Below are 21,984 nucleotides of genomic sequence, written 5' to 3' on the forward strand. Positions count from 1 at the left end.
GGTCTAGACGGGGCACCAAACGCACAGGGGGCGGATTAACGAGTTTGCGCGGGAGCTTGTCAGGGCGCTGACGAAGAAAAGATCGATTTTCTTTGCGCCTCTTTCCGTTCGCTACAGCGGCTCGCGCAAGCTTATGCCGAACGCCGCGCGTTGAGTTACACGAAAAACAAACCTGCCCCTGGTCTGAGCAGCAAATATCCGGAAGCTCTTCGCACGGACAGCGAACCAAAACGCACTACGTGTTTCTGCCTGCACGTTATTGTCTTGGAAAATGAAATAAATAAGAGGCGTCAAATTTGCGGGCTATATATACGGCTGCCTTCGGGGGTGCACATGGCCCGCTGTGGACATATACAAGTGTGTACTACAGCTTCACCCTACATGTTTAACGGTGACATTTGCACACGCCGTCTTGTTACGCGCACTTCTTTATTTTTTTTTCAGTTCCTTATGACAATTTCCCCAAAACACGCCCGTGTTGCGTGCGATGCTGGTACGCGACAAAGAACCACATACCCGAAATTAATATAGAGCCCTCCGCTACGGCCGTTCTCATAGTTCACGGGCAGCTTTGGAACAATGAACCGCATATACCATACCATACCATAACGTACACATATGTGCTCAACTACTCCCTCCCGTGTCCATATGAATTCTGCAAAGTTCCTTTACTGATGTTTCCCTACCAAAGAATCGACTCCTTACCCCTAACCTCAAAAGACCTGAAATAATTTACTGGCGGTAGATATGAAGGTGGGAATTTCGCAGATAAGGAATTTACAGAAACACAGAAAAAAGCAGAAATTTTGGAAGATACCGCGATCCACTTTGAAAGAAAGAAAAAAGAAAGAAAGAAAGAAAGAAAGAAAGAAAGAAAGAAAGAAAGAAAGAAAGAAAGAAAGAGGGCAGCATCGAACTCTTTTGTCAAACCTCGGGATTGGTCAGGGCACTGGCCCTCTTTAATAATAATAATAATAATTGGTTTTTGGGGAAAGGAAATGGCGCAGTATCTGTCTCATACATCATTGGACACCTAAACCGCGCCGTAAGGGAAGGGATAAGGGAGGGAGTGAGAGAAGAAAGGAAGAAGGAGGTGCCGTAGTGGAGGGCTCCGGAATAATGTCGACCACCTGGGGATCTTTAACGTGCACTGACATCGCACAACACACGGGCGCCTTAGCGTTTTTCCTCCATATAAACGCAGCCGCCGCGGTCGGGTTCCAACCCGACCGCGGCTCTTTGTCGTCGCGAGATTCTTCATTAGCTGCCTTGCTGTCGCGCTAGCGCATAGCAATCCTCGCCTTCTCCGGTCATCGCCAGCAGCTTCTCCTCATCCACGGGCAGAAGAAAGGATTGAGGAAGCCAGCAGAAAGGCACCACGTGTTGCACGATGGCCAACAGGCGGCGACAACTTCCTCGAGAAGATCGCGGGAAAGAGCAGAGCATGAAGAGGGTGAGAGGGAGAGAGGCGAACTACGAAAGCCCGCGCGCCGACAAAGCATACACAGAAGAGAGAGAGAGAGAAAAGGGAATGAAGCGAAAGAGAGAGAGAGAGAGAAACGGAGGGAAGCGAGCCCTGAAGGGCCGCGGCTGCCGGCGCAAAAATGGCGAACACCGGGGCGTCGGCAGACGGCGACCGAAAGGCGCTAAAGTTAACTCGACCGAGACGGGCGCTCACAAGCAGGCGATGACCTGCGTTCGCAGTCGGGCCGCTCACGAAGCAGGCCGGCCATGTTTGCCGCTCCGCGTGCTCCCCCGCTGTTTTTATTCTTCTTGTTCGAGTTTGCAGTGCTACCTGGCGTTTCAGGGGGTGCAGAGCAAGCGTCCTCGGGGGAAGCGGAGAGGAGAAATGAGGGGGGGGGGGGGAAGCGAAACACCGGTAGCGGGTCAGCGGATCGCAATCAGTGGCGAGGGCTGGCACTGAGCGTCGGCGGCCGCCATCTTTGCGAGCGAAGTTTGCTCAGGGGGCCCCAACGTGAACGCCGGCAGGAAATGGGTAGCGGAAGGGAGGGTGCACAGTCCCGAAACAAATACCACACAACTGGCGATAAAGGGCAGGCCGCTGAAAAGCAAGTGCGTAGTAATACAAGGGGAAAAAAAAAAAAAAATCTCTGGAACGTGAAATGTCTGCCCTTCACCTTGGCAGGAGCGCACAGTTTTCGTATCAAGCAGAGCCCATCCATTCAAGGGCGAAAGGAAGTTTCTGAAGAAAAAGCGCCGATTCCGCCTCGAATTTCCTTCAAACGCGGCTAAGAGGAGGAGACGCGAAAGCGGCGTCGTTTACTTCTCCCTAGGGCCTCGTTTCACGCGTTGCACCTTGGGCAAAACCACACTGCCTTGCGCGGAGCACGTCTAAGAAGCCCATTTTTGGGCACACAGCCAATTTCATTGTCTTGACCTCGTATGATCGTGTTGGCGTTTCCATCGCTCTCTCTCTCAAAATATATCTGCTCCGAAGAGCGCATCTTCAGCAATGCTTGGATTTATCGCACGACACCGGACACTCTAATACAGCATTCAGTGCGAACAGCACGTACTCGTGAGAAAAAGTGACACCACACTCACGAGATAATCAGCAAAACGCACCGTGCAGGCTGCACACACGTCTCCCCTCTAAGACAACATTTGTAGTTGGTCGCATTGTGCAACGTCTGCAAAAGTAAGCAAGCGTGACTTGCTTGCTGCTGAACGCACATATTGCCGAGAATCACGTATAGCAGTGTGCTTACATTGTAGCTTGCGCCTCGACTTCTATCCCAGGCTGCCCATACGGAGGCCTGCCACTATGTGGCATGGCAGCGTGCACAAGCACGCAGCAGACTACTCTTCATGCGACCGGGTTGTTGGTCAGCCCGGTTGAGAACGCATTCGGCGAGCTTCTGCGAGTTTTCACGACTGGTGCCGACTTCCCGCCTAAATTCTATGCTTGAGCAACGAGAGCCAATACCGACGGCCGCGCGTTCAGTGACGTCACACTCGCAAGGTGCCTGTAAATGTCCAAGACTGAGGCCACGACATGGTAAATTTTAAAATTCATTTGCGCTGGAACAAAACACCGCCCCGATGCGAAACTTGGTACAAAGGACCAGAAAACTGCGGGAGAGAACCGCGAAAGCTTCAATAAAATGAGACGAGGTAGAAAAAAACGCCGGAGGTGCCTTTTACAGAACCTACGTGCGAGTAATGCGAAAAGATTCAAACTCTAACGAAATTGCGTTCTGTTCCTTTGTAGCTGGTGCAGTTGTAAGTACCAGTGCTGACTATTACTGTGTATGATTTCACATTTTCCCGCCTTTGATGACGTCACACCGTTTCGATGAATGGAAGCCGTAGGGCTTCCGAAACGTCAATACGTTTCTTTAAAATTTTGACTTGGTCAGTGACCCTATGTTTTTATTATGCCTCTACCTGACCAGACGACGTTTCGTCAAACTCTTGACTACATAACCATCTTTTGTTTTCGAGCAAACACCAATATAACCAGAGATAGCCGTACAATCAATTTTTTGATAGGAACAAGAGTCGGATGCACCTGTCCTCAGTGTGCCATATGGGAAGCCTGCTAGATTCAAGCCGTGGCGTCTGCGCGGCATCCCGCGTCGCCCTCTTTCCCTTTCTCCCGCCTCGGGCGGCGGAGAGACGGCTGGTGGCTAATCGCTGTCATTCGGCCGCAGCTCCGCCCCCGGCTTCTCAAGGGCCTTTGCCATTGGTGACTTTTGGCGGGAATTCGGGACCCGTTTGGGGTGGTCGCGCGGTGCGCGACCGTCCGAGCGGGGCGCAGAGAGAGAGACCCCTCCGAGACAGCGTAAGGTGCGTACGTTACTGTTCGTCCGGGCCGGCCTCTGCCGTTCGGACCAGTTCATACTCGAGCTCGCCAGCGTGGGTCCTTGATCCGCCGCGGCTCGAGCCTGTCCAGGGGTCCAACGACCTCTGACAGGCGCACCTTGCGTTGACTGCCCACTCTCTCTCGCAAACGGTTCAACGACCGACACGAGAGAGATCACAGCACTGCCGCGGGGACAATCTCCTGCAGCGGCGTGCTAGCGGCTCGCATTTCTCTTGTTGCCCCGAGCGCGCACCGGAGCCTTGCTCTGAGCGCGCCCCGGGACGGGATGACTGTTGAGTGTGTGTATGTACCGCTGGAGGACGGCGTCAATAAACGTCGCCTTCGTGAACTTGGAGGCCTGTTTCTTGCGGCGAGCCGCTCTCCTCTCTGCAGAGGTTGAACGCCGCCGCAGCGGTGCCCCAGGGTGCGTGTGGTGACGGCTGATCGGGGCCCTTGGCTCGCGCGAAGCTCGAACCCGCGGTGGGTAGTGGCCTGTGCCCACTGAGAAACCCACAGCCATTAAGCGGTCTAACTCCCTCTAGACACAAGTACGCCTATACGAGAGTAGAAATGGAGTAAGCTGCCCTCCAGCGCAGTGCTCTAGCCTACTGCCCTTTCCGCAGAGAGTGGTCGGTGAAGAGTCGCCCCAGCACTGCGCCCCATTCCCGTGCGGGTACCAGGGGGCCTACGGCGAGAAGGTGTCGCATGCCGCGAGGTGACTTACCCCGGCTATAGCGCGGCCGTCTCTCCGGAGAAAGAGCAGGGGGACGACAGCCCGTTGCGCCACCCCCAGACCATTTCTCACCGACGACCGCGTCATTTTTCACAACCACAACTGATGGCTCGATCGCATGGCACGCGGTTACCCAACATCCAGGGGGGCTACCCGCGGCGTGGCGGAGGAGAGCACGCTCTTCCCGACGCGCCGCTTTCCAAGGGGAGCCACCACGTCTGTGAACCTCCGAGTGTCGCCGCGAACCACTCGGCGAAATTGGGAACCGCAACAGTGTGTAGCACCGCGCTGACGCGTCTAACTCATTAGCGTAGCCCCCGCGTCTGACAGCAACCCTGCAGAAGGAGCAGCAAATAAAAACGCATACAATACGCTCTCGTAACTGTCCCCAGCCGCGCTAGCAAGAGCAATGCTGTGCCGTTTACCAGAGTTCGTGCAGCGTTAAGCTCTCTACTACGGGAAATGGCCACCTGTCGTAGGTGCGCGTGGGCGAACGCCCGACAACGTCCTGTAACACATGCGGCCGTCACCTGACGTCACACATCGCTCAGAAAAGCCACGCGACGTAAGAGTTACGCGGAAACTGTGAGCCGCGTCATGAAATGGGAGCCTCGCCAAGAGGCACATTTGGGGCGCCATTTCACCCACCGACGGAAGGAAGCCAATAGCGGCGAATCCGAAGAGGCGACGAGCAACTTGGGTGGCTCTGCTCGAAGGACGCTGCCTTTCGGTGCCTGCCGCAGGGCCATCGGCTGGGCGGCTGAAAGTAAAGCGAACAAGAGCCAGAAGGAGGCGCTCGTCAAGTATCTCTGTCGCCCGCGAACTCGAAGACGCGCGCCAGCCGGAGAGCAGCTGACCTCTGGGAGGTTCTCTGCCACACAGAGTGCAAGGGAAGCGAACCGAGAGAAACCCCCTACCCAGCGGCGGATGAGGGCGGAGCAGCGACGCAGAATGCCGCCGACAGAGGTGATGGCCTGGCATTCGGTTCGTGAGCCCAGGGTCGCCGCATGAAATCTTGTGCTGCATTTCGATGGAGGTGATCGGGCGTTATGCGAAGCTGAAATTATTCCGCAGCGGTGTCTGTTGGCCCACATGCAGATTCCGGACGTTAAAACCCAATTCAGCCATTCCACCTTACGCCACACGAGAGAGAGAGAGAGGACTGGCAGGCGGCCCTGCTCGGTTGCTAGGAGCTATCGGCCCAACAGGCCCTACATCGGCAGACCTGCGCAGCGGTCAAGGCCAACGGGATCCCGGAATGAGGGACAACCATGCAACACACACTTCCCACAAGAGCATAATACGTGCTGCGGATCATGCGGCACGTGACACACAGTTTCCAATTGGTACACGAAAAGCACAAAAGAAGACACTACCCTGTTCTTTCAGCTTCAACTGAGCCCGAATTGCGTTTTCCCCTGTCGCTTCGTTGGCATCTACTGTTACTTGCGGACTGTAGAATGGGCCAACGTAACTGTCACGTTGCTAATAATCCAGGCTGCATCACAACAAGCGCGCCAACCTGTTGTGCGAACGGACAGTGACAACGAACCAGGAGACGAGCACATTCCGCGATCGCGCTCACAGAGCGCGCCGACGCACCGAGCGCCACTGGATAAGGTTTCCACGAGGGAGGAGGACCTCCTCTCTTTCTTCCTCCGAGTCGAGAACCCGGATTCCACTTGAGGGCGGAAGGGAAAAGAAAGTATCTTTTCTAACACGCAAAACAAAACAAAGGGAAAGATAAAGAAAGCGTACACCATCCACGCCCAGGCTCAAGGAGGGGCGTGCTTTCAGCCTCTGCGAGGGTGGCACACGGAGGAGGGGGAGGCAAGCGGACACTCCCCACAGAGTCGGCCTGAGACGGGGAGCGGCCAAAGGCTCCGTCTTCCAGAAGCGGGAAGGCTTTCGCACAGAAACCACGCTGCGCGGGCCGGCCGGGAATGGAAAGGAGAAAAACGCAACAAGAAAAAAAAGCGAATAGCCGGCAACTAGGAGGAAGGTTTGTTGGAGCAGCAGAGCTTCTGTTCTGCCTCTTTTGATCCTGAAACCTGGCGCCCCTCCCCGCGGAAGAAGAGCCCCTTCCGGGGGTTGCCGCCTCGTAGCTCGAGCAGCCGACGGCCTCGGCGACCATGGTTGCAGGCTAGGGCCACGGGCCGCGCACGCTTCCATCGCGGCAACATCTGCACAGACAAGGCACGTCAGGTACGAATAGAAGGGTGCCGACCATTTTTGAATCGTAAGGCATCCATTATGCCCACGAGTGCTGTACACTGCGGACACGCTTTATTCGCCTCAAAATACGAGCGAAAGAAGCCCCAATTGGGCCCAATCCTGCAAAGGTACTGAATCTGCAAGCATCGAAGAGATCTAGAACCCTAGACTGGCAATCACGAACTAGCTAAGCTGGCGTGCTCGAGCTCTGCAATAGAAATATTTCTCTGCCACCCCTACATTTTTGCCCCACTCGCTCTACCAAGTGGACGAAAACAAGATTATTCGCAAGGCCAGGTTGCAGTCGCTTGCGACGGGAGCATAGAATGCAAGAGAAACCCTGCAAACGAAACAAAACGCGGCCATCAGACGTTCTCACTGCCGCGTCGTCAGAGCGGCAGGATTCGCGTCATCCAAAACCCTCGACCTCATTTCGCCCCAACAAACCGACGTGCCTAGCGCCGGAGTCCTTTACTGCCATTTGGCGCACGAATCACGACGCGGACAGTCGCAAGCGCCGCGTAATTTTTTCCCCTAGCTCTCTCGAGCAACAATAGGCACAGGATGCGCGATTAGCAGCGTCATCAGGCACGCACGCGACGGCGCGGCAGGAACGCAGGCCGAAATCACGATGCACAACAATCGCCGCATCCCCGTTTCATCGCTCATTTCGATCAAAGTCTGCATCGGGGATCGTTTCAGCCGTACTCTCCAGCAGGCCAATCAAAGCAAGCTGCCATCAGGCAAACGATGAGGAGGGGCCACCCGTGTCGCCGTCGACACAACAGTCGCAAGAAAGAAAGCCTGAGCGACCACGCATGTCATCAGGGTGTATCTATCGCGCAGTTCGACCCGCCCTCCAGAAGCCTTGACGCAGTCGACACGTGCTGGGGCTCGAGGACATCTTTGGTGTCGTGTTCTTTTCCGTCTCAGCTGCATTTTGTTTTAGACGCTCGTGTGCGCAGTTTGAGAAACTAATCTCTGTTATCGAGTCCATGGGAGCTTAATCTCGCGCGCACTCCGTTTTATCTAGCGCTCTGCTTTTCTGCGCGCGTGAACCGTGCCTGCTGCGTGCACGTTCCAGGCCGTCGAGAGCACGCCTTATGTGCCCCGGTCACCAGAACCGACCCGAGCTGTCGTAACTCACCCGATTCGCGGTCGGCGCGTACTGCGAAACCGGGTGGCGCAAACGCGGCAGCGGAGTCGGTTGCATCGAGCTTCCTCGTATCCTACATGCCCGCTTCCTTGGGCGCGTATGCGGGCCACCGAGGCAGTCATCGAGACTGACGCACGCATCCGAGGATAGCGTCCCGGCGGAGTCGCGTCTCGCGCGTCCGTGACCTCCCGGCAGACTCGTATCGACGTCGAATCGACGCCGGAGGGACGACGCGAGCAGCCGAAGAAAGAAACGGAAGCCCCGTTGCTCGATCGACACTGACCCACAAAGCGCGCGGTCGTCATGCATGGACGTCTCTGTTGGTCACGATTCCTCCGGAGGATGAGCAGACGACGTTCCACGCAGACGATGATCGTCGCGAGTGCCACTGTCGCTGTAGTCTCTGGACACGCGTGCAAGCGCGATTATCGGTCAGGCTCTCGAGGAACGTTGCGTGTCGATCGCTGGAAGTCTGCGGCGACTTCTGTGTACACCGCGGCCTCGCTGCCTGCGACTGGCAATTGGATACAAGAAGCGACGCGCTTCAACCGCTGCGCAGGCGGAGCCCGCGATTACTGCGCCGTCTATAGTCACTGGGCAAGCACGATGGGAGCGGTACTAGAACCAGTCAAGTCTTACCCACCAACTTTCATAGACACCTGCGTGGTGTGTGCCGTGTTGCCTTTCTCGGACCTCCTCCCCCCTCCCTCCTCACTTACCCCCCCCCCCCCCCCCCCCCAGCTCTGAGCAGTGATCCCCGCAGAGGGTAGTAGAAAATAGAGCTACTCCCAGCCTACATTGAAGCCACAGTGGTCGAGTGCCTCGTAGATGGTCTTGCGACGCATTTGCATCAGCAACGAAAGTAACCAGTGCAGCGGAAAACACGTCACCTTACCGCACACGTAGGGATGATGTCCATCGCGATTGGGACAATATTTGTGGTGCTCCGTCGGCGCACTTATGAAAACACGTTTTCATTGTGGCATATGCAAACATGTTTTGAGGCAATTACTGCGCCATTTCCTTTCCTCAAAAACCAATTTTCATTTTCGTCGCGCCTGAATACGCACCGTGGCGCGGAAACTCAACCCGACTAAAAAGTAAAGTTCAGCCCGTACTTAACGCGACGCGATTTCATTTTGTCGTCGTTGTGAACAAGGCTCCCGTTTGGAAGCCGGAACGTCATTTCATTTTCCTACTGGTCGACGATGTCTCATTTATTGGTCGCTCACCATCCCGACCAGACGGGCTTCCGTCAAACCCTTCATCGAAAGCCTAAACTTGTTACTGAGAGCCGCTCATGTCTTTCTCTCCACGATTCCGTGTGGCCTTCAGATGCGCGTTTCTGTTCCCTTGCCCTGCGTCCCACTATGACCGCTGCACATTTTGTAAGAACGTCACTGGGATGCCTGCTGTTGATATCTGCCAGATAACTACAGCAAGGACGACTGAACACTAAAAAGAAAATGGCGCCGCTGGTGACGGATGGTGCCTGCGGCGGTTTGTGACAGTTTCTAAGCATGGCGCTTCCTGTACTCACCCCATCAGCACGGCGAAGTACTCATTCGCCACAGGTTCACGTTCGATTTGTGCACTGCCAGCTATGGAAGGGCACAGTAGGGGGGATTGATTTAGAGCGTGCAAGTATTCTTAACGTGCGCATAAATTTCAGCACATGATCACTCTCCCGCCTCGCCCTCACCGAAAAGGCGGCCTGCTATCGAGCTGGACACCGCGTTATCAGCAGAAACGTCATAACCGCCGAACTGAGCCGGTGGAGCAGCCGCCCAATTCCCTCGCAGACACAGGCAGAAAACTGCCGCATTTAGAAAAGCGCCATCGTCACCGCGACCGACAGGGTACACCCTTTAGGGACCGATCATTCAGCGCCATTCCCTTTTTTTGTTCCCCTGCAGCCGCGACGAGTGGGCGTGCTCGAAGAGATCGGACGTGGCGAAGGCGGGGACGAAAGCAAAACACTCCCTCGTTCCATCGACGGGACAGGGTCTTTGTCCGGCGGCTGCGCCAAAGCGTGACAAATGAAATCAATCAACGCACCGAGACACTTCATTCGCCCCTCTCCTCCCTCTTCCCTCTCCTCCAAGCTGGCACAGCATCGACCGCGGCGCACGTATCGACGAGGCGACATGCGCGGCACTTGCATCGCGTCGCACGGGACTGCTGTTGTTGCAGGGGTCACGCGCCTCTCTCGGAAAAGCTCGTTAGCGCTTTTTATTTCGCTTTCCCCAGTGTACTCAGCGGGGGAGAGTGGAGAAGGGGGGGGGGGGGTGACGCTCAGTGCTCCTGCTTTCCCGTTCACTCCACTCGACAATCCGCCGTCGCTGCATCGAATGATTCCACTTCCCGCACTTTCGTTTAGCTCTGTGTAGTACTTCGCTCGCATGCTGATTCGACGTCTGAACAACGTTTTATTCGCGCCGGCCGGTGTGTAAGGAATGAAACTATAGACCGTCACGATGGTAACCGCCGTGAATATTGTGTTTGTTACTATTGTTGTTATTAAGGCAAAAGCCTTTAATGGCTCATGCTGCGTCCGTCCGTCAGTTACGCTCTTGAACAATGGCCTCCGAGATCATAGGCGCGTGCGGATAATTTCGGACGCCATGTTGCGTGATTGGTAGTTTACTGCGTATGCGCGAGGTGGCGGCACCGGACACCCGCCGCGCCCGCGCAACCTGCCTCCTGTAGCCCTCGCTTCAATGGAGTCTCAGAATGCGGGCAAACGCAAGTACTTAATTAAGATCTTAACCCCACATCAGTGACACAAGCAGCAACACCACGCTAACGGCTTTCGCCTCACAGCACTTTAGGTGAACAAAGTGCCCCCTTGAATTTTTTGTTATTATTACTGTTCCCAGGTACGCGTGAGCCTCACAGGATGCCCCTTCGGCGGTCTCCAGTTCCCGGCGGAAATACAACAGTGGAACTGGACCTCTCGGACGCGTACGGAACTGTATGCGGAAACAAAAACGCGTACGGAACTGTATGCGGAAACAAAAGTGGCTCCATTAACCGCTGCTCCTTCATTCCCCCCACCTCCCGATGCATTTACGGCTAGCAAGACACTCTCGCGTTTCTCGGGCATCGGACGATGCTCGCCACGACAGCGAGCCGCCGCGCGCTGAGCTCGGGTTTCGTGTCCCCATTCAATCACCGTGGCGGATTCCGTGCGTCCATTGGGGAGAGCTGATCGCAAGACCTCAGGTGTCGGAACAGAAGCAGCGGCGGCCAATGGGAACCTCTCTCTCTCTCTCTCTCTCCGTGTTGTGCGGAAGGAAGAGAAATCGACACCAGGCTATTTGCGCAACAAGCAGACGACATGATCTGCTTGTTCGCTGTCGTCTGCCCATGCTGCTCTGCGTCTCCCTCTCCCGTTGTTCGTGTGCTGCACTACTGCGGGGACGACGTCCCCACGGACCCCTGGCTCACTCTCCGCATAGTGACTTCTGCGAGTGGACGACGACACAGACGGAAGCCAACGGCTTCCCGTCGCACCGCGCGAGAGCTGGCGGGCTATAAACTGGGCCCATGTCGCACAGCCGCAAGCGACACACCTAGCGGAACAGAATACTGTGGCACTCGATAACCGAGTACTGTATCTATTAACTATATTTCGAGTTCTCCGCTGCAGAACTTGCGACACCAAAAAACGAATCACGCGAAATTACTTATAAAAAAACGCGCGCTTCTTTCTCACTCTTTGTGTTCGCACTTATTGTTTAATTGCTGGTTGCGTGAAAATCGCCTGCTGTTCCCCTTACACGCGTGCATGCTTCACCTTTCATGTATTTCAGACCCGCTTAGCCCTTGCCTTCCTCAGAAAGTGCACGGCACTCATGAGTGTGACGACCCCCCATAATACGCAGGTCCACACGGGACGGAGAGGCAAAGAGACACCATAGGGCTCAGTTTAAACAAACAGATATATTCAATAATTATACATGATCATGATTATACATCAGAGGCTGGGGTGTCCGAGCTTACGTGCCGACGACTTCATGGGGACGATCGAGGGGCTCCGGAGTTGAGCTCGAACGGTTGCTGGCAGAAGCTGCACGCCGTCGGGCTTCGGCGCTGACAGCCCCCTTGGCGAACGATGTCGTCCTGAGCGTCTTTTCTTCCGTACTCCTTGTCGATTTTTATACCCTTCTTATTCCCCACATTCCCTAGGTTGAGGACGCCCACGCCGGAGTGGGAGGGGCCTAGGGCTTTCACTTGGGCGCACAAACACACCACCGGACTTATGGTTTCGCCCCCGGCACGTGTTGAGTCCGAGGGAAAGAAGGTTGTCGTCGAGGTAGCGTCGGCTGTGGTAGACGGTCTCTGGCCCGCTGACGGTTCCCGCGGGTCACCGACCTCCGTTCTCCATCAAATGACACTCGCCACTCAAGGCCGGAACGCGAGGTCACTAAAAGGCCGGGAAAGTGGTCCCTTGTCCTAGGATGTGCTCGGGAGTGTTGGTGATCATGCCCGCCGTCTTGTCAAGGGGCCAGGCCCGCCGAAACGAGGCCCTTTGTCCCCGGCACGGTTACGGCAATTGGGGAAGATAACGCCCGTCTCCCCGCGGCGGCGGCGTTCGACACGTGCCGACACTATGGAAAGGGGGTCCGGTTGTGCTTAAACCCCTTCGTTTTGGTCGTTCACTCTCAACGAGTATGGCTCGGTAATTGGACGCAGTTGTCACCTGGGTCTTCTCCGTGCGGTCCATGGCGGCAGGCCCGAAAGCAATCCCACTCAAGTTGCTTGCAGCCATATACAGTAGAAACATGTGTGCTGGCTGCTTCCAAAACGAGACCGGCTGTCGCCGATCTCCTCTCTTCCAGCTGAATTGTTTTCCCTTGAGTGCTTTCGCCGCCACTGGGGGCTCCGTCTACGCCGCGCCGTCGAACGCGGACCCTCGTAGCACACACAAGGAACGTCACATGAGAACCAACGTTCGCGAGCCGCAGCACCTATTCTCCGAATTATCGGTCCTCGCGTGAAGTTGGAAAAAAAAATCGACGAACTTTTCCCCGCGCTAAAGGCGCGGCTAGTGTTTGGAGTCAAGCGACTTTGGCGTCTTGGATGCCGAAAAAACTGGGGAAACATATTGCACTTTAAATGGCGAACATTCTTTTTTTTTTTGCGGCCGCTCTCCAGCGAAAAGAAACTTTGCAGTAATGATAGCCAGCCTAGATTTGAAGCCTGCGCGAGAAAACAGTCGCACATTTCTCTCATCTAGGACAGTATTAAAAAGGAGAAGTAGTCAGAAACTGAAGGGTGGGTGAACAACCAGGTATTCAGTGAACACATCTCTTTGCCAGAGTGCGCCAAATACTGTTTATCAGAGCCTAAAGCGCCGAATATTCCTGACGTTTTTTTATTTTAAGACTGTACAAAAGATGTGGAGTCACTAAAATCGCCAGCGACAGGTAAACAGCGCACAAGAAACAAGATATATGAGTTACGTGTTTCTTCAGCAAAGTTTCTTTATTGCTATGTTGACACTACAGCTATAGAGCAAGTTGAAAACCGGTGTCTAGCGGGTAAGTTTAGTGAGAAGCACAATAAAATGACAGATAAAAGAAATGATTAGGAACGCTTCTTACACAATGATTTAAAGAGAGTAGTACTAACAAACAACGATTCCAAGCGGCATGCTATGCATTTATTTACTTAGATCATACTGTTCGCCTAATGAGAAGATGTTGCAGGAAAGGGGAAAGTGACGCGTAAAAAAATACAGGAAGAAATGCAGGCACAGGAGCTTAGGTTAAGATATGTTGCTAGGCTAGCTGCTAGGAAGCTAGTTTTTGGTACTGCATTATTCAACTGTGGCTGAGGAGACACCCAATGAAGCCATGTCCAGCTTTCTCGGGCAAAAATTTTGAAAGTTGTGAAACTGTTATGGAAATATTGAAAATAATGGTCCATTATTCTGATATGTAGCAAAATCATTATTTTAAAGTCTTTCCAGCGATCGCATCGAACAGTTAAGACACCCATAGAAAACCAATGGGGAACACAGTTGACGATAGCAAAAACGTTAATAGAAAACAAAAATACAAGACTGCCGTCGGGTGATCTGCGTATACATTGATTGTTATAGTGAAATTTTACATTATATGAAAAAAATTGCGTTCACAAACGGATTCCCGCTCAAAAACACTTCTGTCCAGAATTGCAGGGAATGTGCCGCCTTCGGAAGGCGACTTTTCTTTCCCTCTGCCTGCCATGTGATCACGCTCGGAAGAACTTTCCGAACTGATTTGTTTTGGGGGGAGCGCGCACTGTCGTAGCTCCTAACTAAAAGAGGAAACCAGTAGTTCCGCACTTTTCCCGACGGCGTCCCTCCCGAGAGAGATTGGCGCAGATAACGGAATAATTGAAGATCCCGGCCAAGCGAAGACAGCGGAAGCCAGACGTGTCGGATGTTCAATCACGGTAAAAGCCCGGCCGAGGTGAGAGCCCATCGACGGATCGCTTTCGAGACGCCGAGGAAGGAACGTGCGGCTTTTCAGCGGGCTCTCGGCGAAACCACGTCCCGTGAAAGGCAGCGCTGGAGAACGCGGCCGTCTGGGACGCAGCCCGGCGGTAAAGTTGAGAACGCCAAGCGCTGTCGGAGCATCGCGGCCTCTCTTTTCTAGCGTTCACTACACTCACACATATATCATGCAACGCTGCCAAAGCAAACGGATTTCCCTCTTTCACTCCCACCTTACTTCCTTCTCTTAACGGCGCGGTTGAGGTGTCCGCCGAGAAGTGAGACTTTTCTTGTTTGCCCTGCCTACTTCCGCGATCAGTAATTAACGCGTTCCTTGTGGAGAGAAAAATATAATAAATGCTTTGCCTGCTGGTTCATTACACAATAAATTTGCAACAAGCTTGACGAAATGCGCGCTTAAATTGGTGACGAAACGCTGTCGCTTTCTCATGCCTTAGGCCACTCGATCACAAAACATGCGCGCTGCAACACGCCTCCATTTATATTTTCACGCGGTCTGCTTTCGTAACTTTCACAGCGTTGCACCTGATGTATGAGATGGGGTAGTCACTACTATCGCGTTTGTTATAATACCGCGCAGCGCGCTTGATGTGAGTGAGAAATAATTATTACTTAGAGGGGGGGGGGGGGGGGGGTCATATGTTGCGGGACTGGGAGTGGGGCACAGTCCAGGACCCCAACCGCCTTGACGCTGCCTCTGCAGTCCGGCGAACGAACAGGTCGGGTGCACGAACAACGCTTTCCCAGGCCGCTTCTGTTGGCACTGTTTGAATAGCGTGGGTGTCCCAGAATCCGCAGTGCTCTGTAGGTGCGGACTTTGTATTCTAATTTAACGAGTCAGTGAAACGCTCGCTGTGCTCGCGAAACACCATCCCGAATTATCCTTTCAATCACGGTCATTGCTTGAAAAATAGTCACAGCACTGCACAATTATCTGAGGGTCAATTTGTTGTCTTCCTTGGCCCTAATTGGACGAGACTGCTCACACCTTTCCCAGCGCTGGAAACAGCTTGCGAGATGAAGCATTGAGCCCCACAGAGTGGATATTCAGGGCGACAGCGGGCTGGATGAATACGGTGGAGACGAGAGAGGCAGGCGAAAGTCTGACTTTGAAGCAGTCGGAGAAAGACCGCCACGGCCGGTGAGAAGCGGCGGTGCTTAACTTGCATCGACGCACCAAGCAGTCCAATAGACGAAAGACAGGGGATATGCGGTTTAGCATTTTAAATTTTAGACGCCGAAATGGGATGTGCGAAACGGGGACTCGCCTGGCAATGTCTTAAGATGCGAAAGATGATCCCATGGGAGCACTGTTGACCACAATGACTTAGCGGGTGTCGAACTCTACTCAGGAGAGTTAGCTCCCGTAGGCCACACAGAGCGCCAGCCAATGACAAGTTCCGCTGGCTGGCTGCTGTGGCTAGAGCAAAGATTTTCCCCGCACTAAAAAATGAGTATGCCGGTGGTACTTCCACGCGCACCATTACACAGCTTGGAAACCGCCGAGGCAGAGAGTCCGTTAAGCGGAGCTTTATGCAACGCGCGCACTCTGCACACGCAAGGATCTCCGCCGTCCATTTTCCACACGCTCCCACTGGTGGTGAAAGCCAAGACAAGCGGACGGCGCAGCTCGAGTTCCATTAGCGGCCGCATTTCGACGGAGGCAAAAGGCGAAAAACACTCGTCGGCTGATCGACGCTCCCAAAGGCGCCGAAAAAGCCGACCCGGTCGAAACCAACGCGCAGCCCGCAATGTACAACATGCCTGACATGCACAGCTCTGGTACGGTACACTCCTCCACTGCGGCGTACTCTTCAAAGGTACAGGCGACAGCAGTTCACATCCATGAGCCGTGTTTATATTTACTTAACTACAAAAGGCAACACGACACGTCCCGCTTGAACGCGGGTGCAACCGAACACAACAATCGATCGGCACTGATATGAGAAATAGCGATCCTTCTCACAAATGCTGACCCGCCGCGGTGGCTGTGTGGTTAGAGCGCTCGGCTACTGAGCCGGAGCACCCGGCCGCGTTTCGATGGGGGCGAAACGCAAAAGGCGCCCGTGTGCTCTGCGACTATCAGTGCACGTCAAACATCCCCAGGTGGTCGAAATTGCTCAAGAGACCTCCACTACGGCACATCTCCCTTCTACCTCTCCAACCTTCCTCCCTTCCCTAACGGCGCGGTTGAGGTGTCCACCTGGAGGCGAGACAGTTACTACGCCATTTCCTTCCCAAAACCTATTTTCATTCTTTCAGATATTGAAGTCGGACTGTTTTCGTCGTGTTTTTATACTCCAGCTGCAATGTTAACGCATAAAGATGCCGCTATTTCGTCGTGGCCCCTCTCAACGCCCTGCAGCCTTGTCGTCCGAAAGGCGTCAATGGATATCGAGCTCAATGCTAACCGTTGATGAACGCAATACCTCGACTGCGGGGGCCAATCACTCGTGCACGAGAGAAAAGAGTCGGACTGTCCGACAGAAATTCCTGGCGAGGCCGTTCATTAACGGCAGCATCTATTCCACCGACACTCGCCTCTGATTGTCTATACTTAGAGCGTCATGAGAAATATTTTTCTCCGCTTTTCACGGCGCCGCGATTCACCCGGGACGGCACAGTTCGCTCTCACCGCTGCCAGAAGTACCACACTGACTTGCAAGTTGCCAATGATCGCCTACAGCTTGACAGTAGTACCCTTGTCACTTCTTGCGTCCATTCTTGGCTGCTGAGAAATTCGGTGCCCCGAAACAGCCGAAAGCGCACGAAGCGAACAATAGTTTGCGCCCAAGTGCGACAAAAAGCTCAGCTAGTCGAGCGCGTGTGCGAGTCTCCAGCTGGTTATCTGAACAATGTAACGGTTTTATACAAACCGGCGCTTGAAGGGAACCGACAGAAAGGGAGACACACTCTGCTGAACTGACAACTGAATTTGATTCCTGAAGCGGTGATAGATACAGCAGATGTTTTGCGGAAGGCTTTCAAAAACAGGCTTCTTGGGGTAAAAATATGGCGTTTGCGGCATAGTATGACAAGTGTTGGCTGACACCGCATAGCCGGTGAATTGTCTTAAGTAGTAAACTTGTTCGCTAATTTCTGATAATTAAATTTTTAACTATCGCAGCTAGAAAGTTGCCATTAGACATTTTTAGCCGGTCGTTAGCAATAGCCATATCAGTTTTTAGAATTTCCTCGGTGATGTAACCCAACAAAGTTCGGCCACATCGCGCTAAAATATACGCGGTTGCGGAAAGCATGCAGGCAAAGCAACCTTTTCAGTGCACGAAGCAGTTTAAAAAAGCCAAATTCTGTCGAGCCACAGCACCGAGAACAATCGCGTTTCCGAAACTGTAAAAACCGATATGGCTGTTACTAACGGCCGGCTAAAAACCTCTAATTGCAACTAGGCGCATAACTCGACTAATTAAAAAGTCAATTATTAAAATTAGGTTATCTGGCTCACTAAAGACGATTCACCGGCTTTCCGGTGTCCGACAACACTGGTAATACTATGCCGGAAAAGTCATATTTTTACCCCCAAAAGCCTATTTCTGAAAACTTTTGAAAGTCTTCCCTGAAACACCAAGTATACAGTACAGATAAAATTGAACTGTAGACAATCGGTCCCGTCACATGCTGCTTTCTACCCTCACCCATCCAAAAATGCCCTTCCTTGGCTAGCAGCGAAGCAACATGTGACGGGACTGATTGTCGACTGTTTTATCTGCGCTGTATGTGTTTATCATCCCTCCATGAATGTAATTCAGTTGCACTCTGTCTCCCTACCTGTCGTGTCCTTCAAGCGCTGATATGTATAAGTGCATGACCAACTAGCTCAACAAGCCACTTTGTTAGGCCTTCATTAATGATGCACGCTGTTTCCCTTCCTCGTTCAGTCGTTTTTATGTTCATTATTTTCCACCGATGAGTCAGGCACCCTGCACACTCTACTTATTTCGATGTTCACTGCGGTGAAATTCCAACCCGCGACCGCCATGTATTATTTTCCTGACATGAAGACAACATGTATATGAAAAGGAGAGCCTAAATAAGTCGCTCTATGTGGGTGCTCGCGACCCAAGAAGTAGTCCATTTTCTGTCGGTTACATTTTGTAATTCCAGCGAGGCACGGAATGTCCGGAGGGCTTCCTTCGTGGAAGCACAAAAAAAAATCGTTTTCGTGGCAAAATGTGGCTTTTGTTCTCCCGGATGCCGGCAGAACAAACAGACACTGTTTTATTTATAGCAAAAATTGAGCGACAGTTCATGGGGCCCTAAACGCAATGTCGCTTTCACCGCGCGCAATCATTTTCGCAGTACTTCTAGTATAAGCCGTGCCCTTCGACTGAAGGGCACATTGGCAGACTTCACGAAAAAGGCTGGTGGACTAAATATCAGCTGATGAAAGAGCTCACTTAGCCGTTCAAATACTTTTACTCGTTGTATGTATGGCGGCCCTGTTGTGCTCCTTTGGTGACGTGCTTGACTGCCGTAACCGGTACCATTCATGCATTAAGAAAGGAACGCCGATCAAAGGTTGTTGTTAATACGAAGAAGTTTCGGCTTCCCAACGGAAGCCTTGATCACTCACATGAATCTTCTACCCGACCAGACGAGTTTTCTTCAAACGTTAGATTTCATAACCGATACCATACGTCAACAAAGTCGGAAGCAAATCATGTTCCGCTCTTTCATCTTGCAGCTGCACGTGTGATCCAGACCTGCAAGGAGTTTCTGAAAGTAACGTCTGGTCAGTACTAGACGGCTACCTTTCGTAAAAGAACAACGCTGCAGCTTGACGAGCTTGCTTTCGGGACGGTTCATCAGAGACAAAAAAAAACATGAAAAAGGAGATACGCTAGGACCACACGCCAAGAACAGCTACGAGAGCAGACTGCACGGGTATGTTAGGAGTAATCGGAGAACCGGCCGTGTGAAGATCAGTTACAAAGGAGAGGGCTGAGTCGGGCTGGTTGGTTCATGTTGAATGTACTCATTGAAGAATTCCTTTCTGCCTCCGGACGTTCTCCGTTTATTTGGGGGTCTCATTCCTTCGGAAGGCCATGCCAAGAGGACGTGCCGCATCTTACGCTCCGAGACCTGGAGGCAAGCGAGATTTTACACGGAGTGCCTGAGCATTGCGTGCAGAAGCAACGTCCCCCCTGAACAAGGGAATAGAAGATTCAGTCAAGACCTGCGTGTAGCTTCGCAGACGGCGGAATTCATGTGGCGACAGGTTCTTCCTAGGCTCCCTCGCCGAAAGGCGCCCCCTACCTCGCCTCAACAAGACGTCGTCGTGCTGGGGAACGCAAGTGTCCCCCCGAAGGTGAATAACCTGCTCGTGCTGGGGCCGAAATACTGCGAGCATCCGCGACTCGACAAAACACAGCTCCTCTCTCTTGTTAGGACCGCTGCCAGAAGAGTAAGAACGGATGAAGCTGGGAGATGCATCAAGGAAGGCGTGGATTCCCTACCCCAGAAGGTGAAGAAAGGAAGCACGCGCCGTCTCACTGCAGCAGTATCAGCCCTCAAAGACGCTGGCGTCAAGCTCGTTCAGTCGGACAAAGAGGGTGGTTTTGTCGTCGTGGTAAACGACCTCTACAAGGAAAAGGCTCAAGCTGCAGTCGCTGCAAACTTCAGACAAGTGAAAACTGTCAAGCCGTCGAAAGTGCAAGAGCAGGCAGTACAGCTTTGTGAGCGTGCTCGATTTTCAAGACTGGCCTCTTCCGTCAAAGCGTCGAAGGCATCTAGCCTTTTCGTCTACGCATAAAGTAAGCTGCCCCTTCCGTGTCATTGTGTCCGAACGAGGAACGTGGCAGCGCGAGGTAGCGGTGTTCCTGCAGAAGTGCCTGTCGCACCTTGAGATAGAAGATCCTTTCCCCATCAGAAAGCCGGAGACCGTGTCAGAATTCTTTCAAAACGAGTGTCCTGCCCACGTTGGCGCGTTTTCGGTGGATGTCAAGGACTTGTACTACTACCTGCCGCAAAGCGCGGTGATCGCAGAAATCAGCAAGTGCATCGACCGTCACGGAGGCACCAAGTTCCAGAACTCTAGTGGTATAAGCGTTAGCATGTTTCTAGAAATGCTCCGCTTTTATTTACAGTCCACGTTTGCTAGAGTTGATGATAGTTTTTTCATCCAAAAACAAGGTGTTTGAATTGGATCCAGCCTCGCTCCCGTTCTCAGCGATCTGTTCTTAGCTTCGTGCGATAGACAACTTCAAGCCAAGCTGGACGGCACCGTTGTTAAGGTTATGCGTTATGTAGATGACTTTTTAGTATTTTATCGCAAAAGTAACGCCCAACAAACTGTTGCTCAGATTTTTGACGTGTTCAGTACTGAACTTAACAACCTACAATTGACCACAGAGCTGCCTACTAACAACAAACTAAGGTTTTTGGATCTGGAACTTGTGCTATCGTGTGACCATGTGTGTTGGATATACTCCCCGCGCTCCCAGAAAAGCCTGCACCCATTCCGGTCGGCCCACTCTAAGATAGTCAAGCGCGGGATAGCGAAAACATGCATGAAAGACGCTCTGTTCAGATCATGTGCACATAAGACCCAAGCCAGCTTTGACGCGCAGGTTACTAGGCTTACCGCTGCGGGATACCCGACGAAGATCTTATCTAGCAGAGCAGAGTCGATATTAAAAGAATGCAGAATTCAGAAGGAGACGCGCAAACTGGACACTAAGCACATAACATGTATTCCGTATGTTCACCAAGTTTCGCATAACCTGAAAAAGATTGTGAACAAAGCCGGCGTAAAGCTCCTTTTCTCTGCCAGGAACAAGTTGGGAGGCCTGTGCGAGAGAGTGAATCACGAGAGTGGAAAGAAGTCTTGTCAGAAGAAACACAGAAACAAATTTGTCAACTGTTGCTGTGGTGTAGTGTACAAGGTCCCACTGTCATGCGGCCGTTTCTACATCGGAGAGACCGGACGGTGCGTCAACGATCGGCTACGCGAACACGCGAAAGACATTGAAAACAAGTCACGCCGAAATAATATGGTCATTCATTTCGCAGATTGCGAAGAATGTGAGGCGTTTTTGAACCAAACAACTATCATCGCCAAATATAACGATCATACCGCGTGCCTGATACCGGAGGCCTTTCACATTCATGCATTAGGCAACTCATGTGTAAGCCAACCATCGGTGGCTCTATTCCCACAGGAGATCGATATCCCGAATGTATGCCATATCATGTTTTGCACCGCATTTCTTCTTCCCTTCTATGCTTTATATTGCCCCCTCTTTCGCAATAAACCATTTGGTTGTTAGTTCAGCGCATGTGTCTGTCTCGCCTTCTTCCGTCAGCGCTGTTTTGCATACCATTTCATCAGTTACAAATCTCTACGAAAACTGGGCGCCTCGCGTAGAGCTGCATGTAAGTGGCCCCAGCTTTCAAAGATCCTACTGCTGTCAGAAAAGTACCGGGAAAAGGCTTTCGACTACTTGTATCAAAACGACTTAAGACAACCAACGACGCGGTAACTCTATAGAAAAAGGACCAGTTTTACTCAAAGCGTGTTTCCTTTTCAT

General features: G+C 52.7%; 1 protein-coding gene across 5 annotated transcripts in view; it reads right to left on the bottom strand.

Moving 5' to 3' along the window:
- The window catches only part of LOC144111213 (latrophilin Cirl-like), a 378,723-nt gene that overhangs the window by 355,148 nt on the left and 1,591 nt on the right, over window positions 1–21,984 (bottom strand). The window lies entirely within an intron of this gene.

The sequence above is a fragment of the Amblyomma americanum genome, chromosome 11 (assembly GCF_052857255.1).
Source record: "Amblyomma americanum isolate KBUSLIRL-KWMA chromosome 11, ASM5285725v1, whole genome shotgun sequence".
In the NCBI taxonomy this organism is placed as follows: domain Eukaryota; kingdom Metazoa; phylum Arthropoda; class Arachnida; order Ixodida; family Ixodidae; genus Amblyomma; species Amblyomma americanum.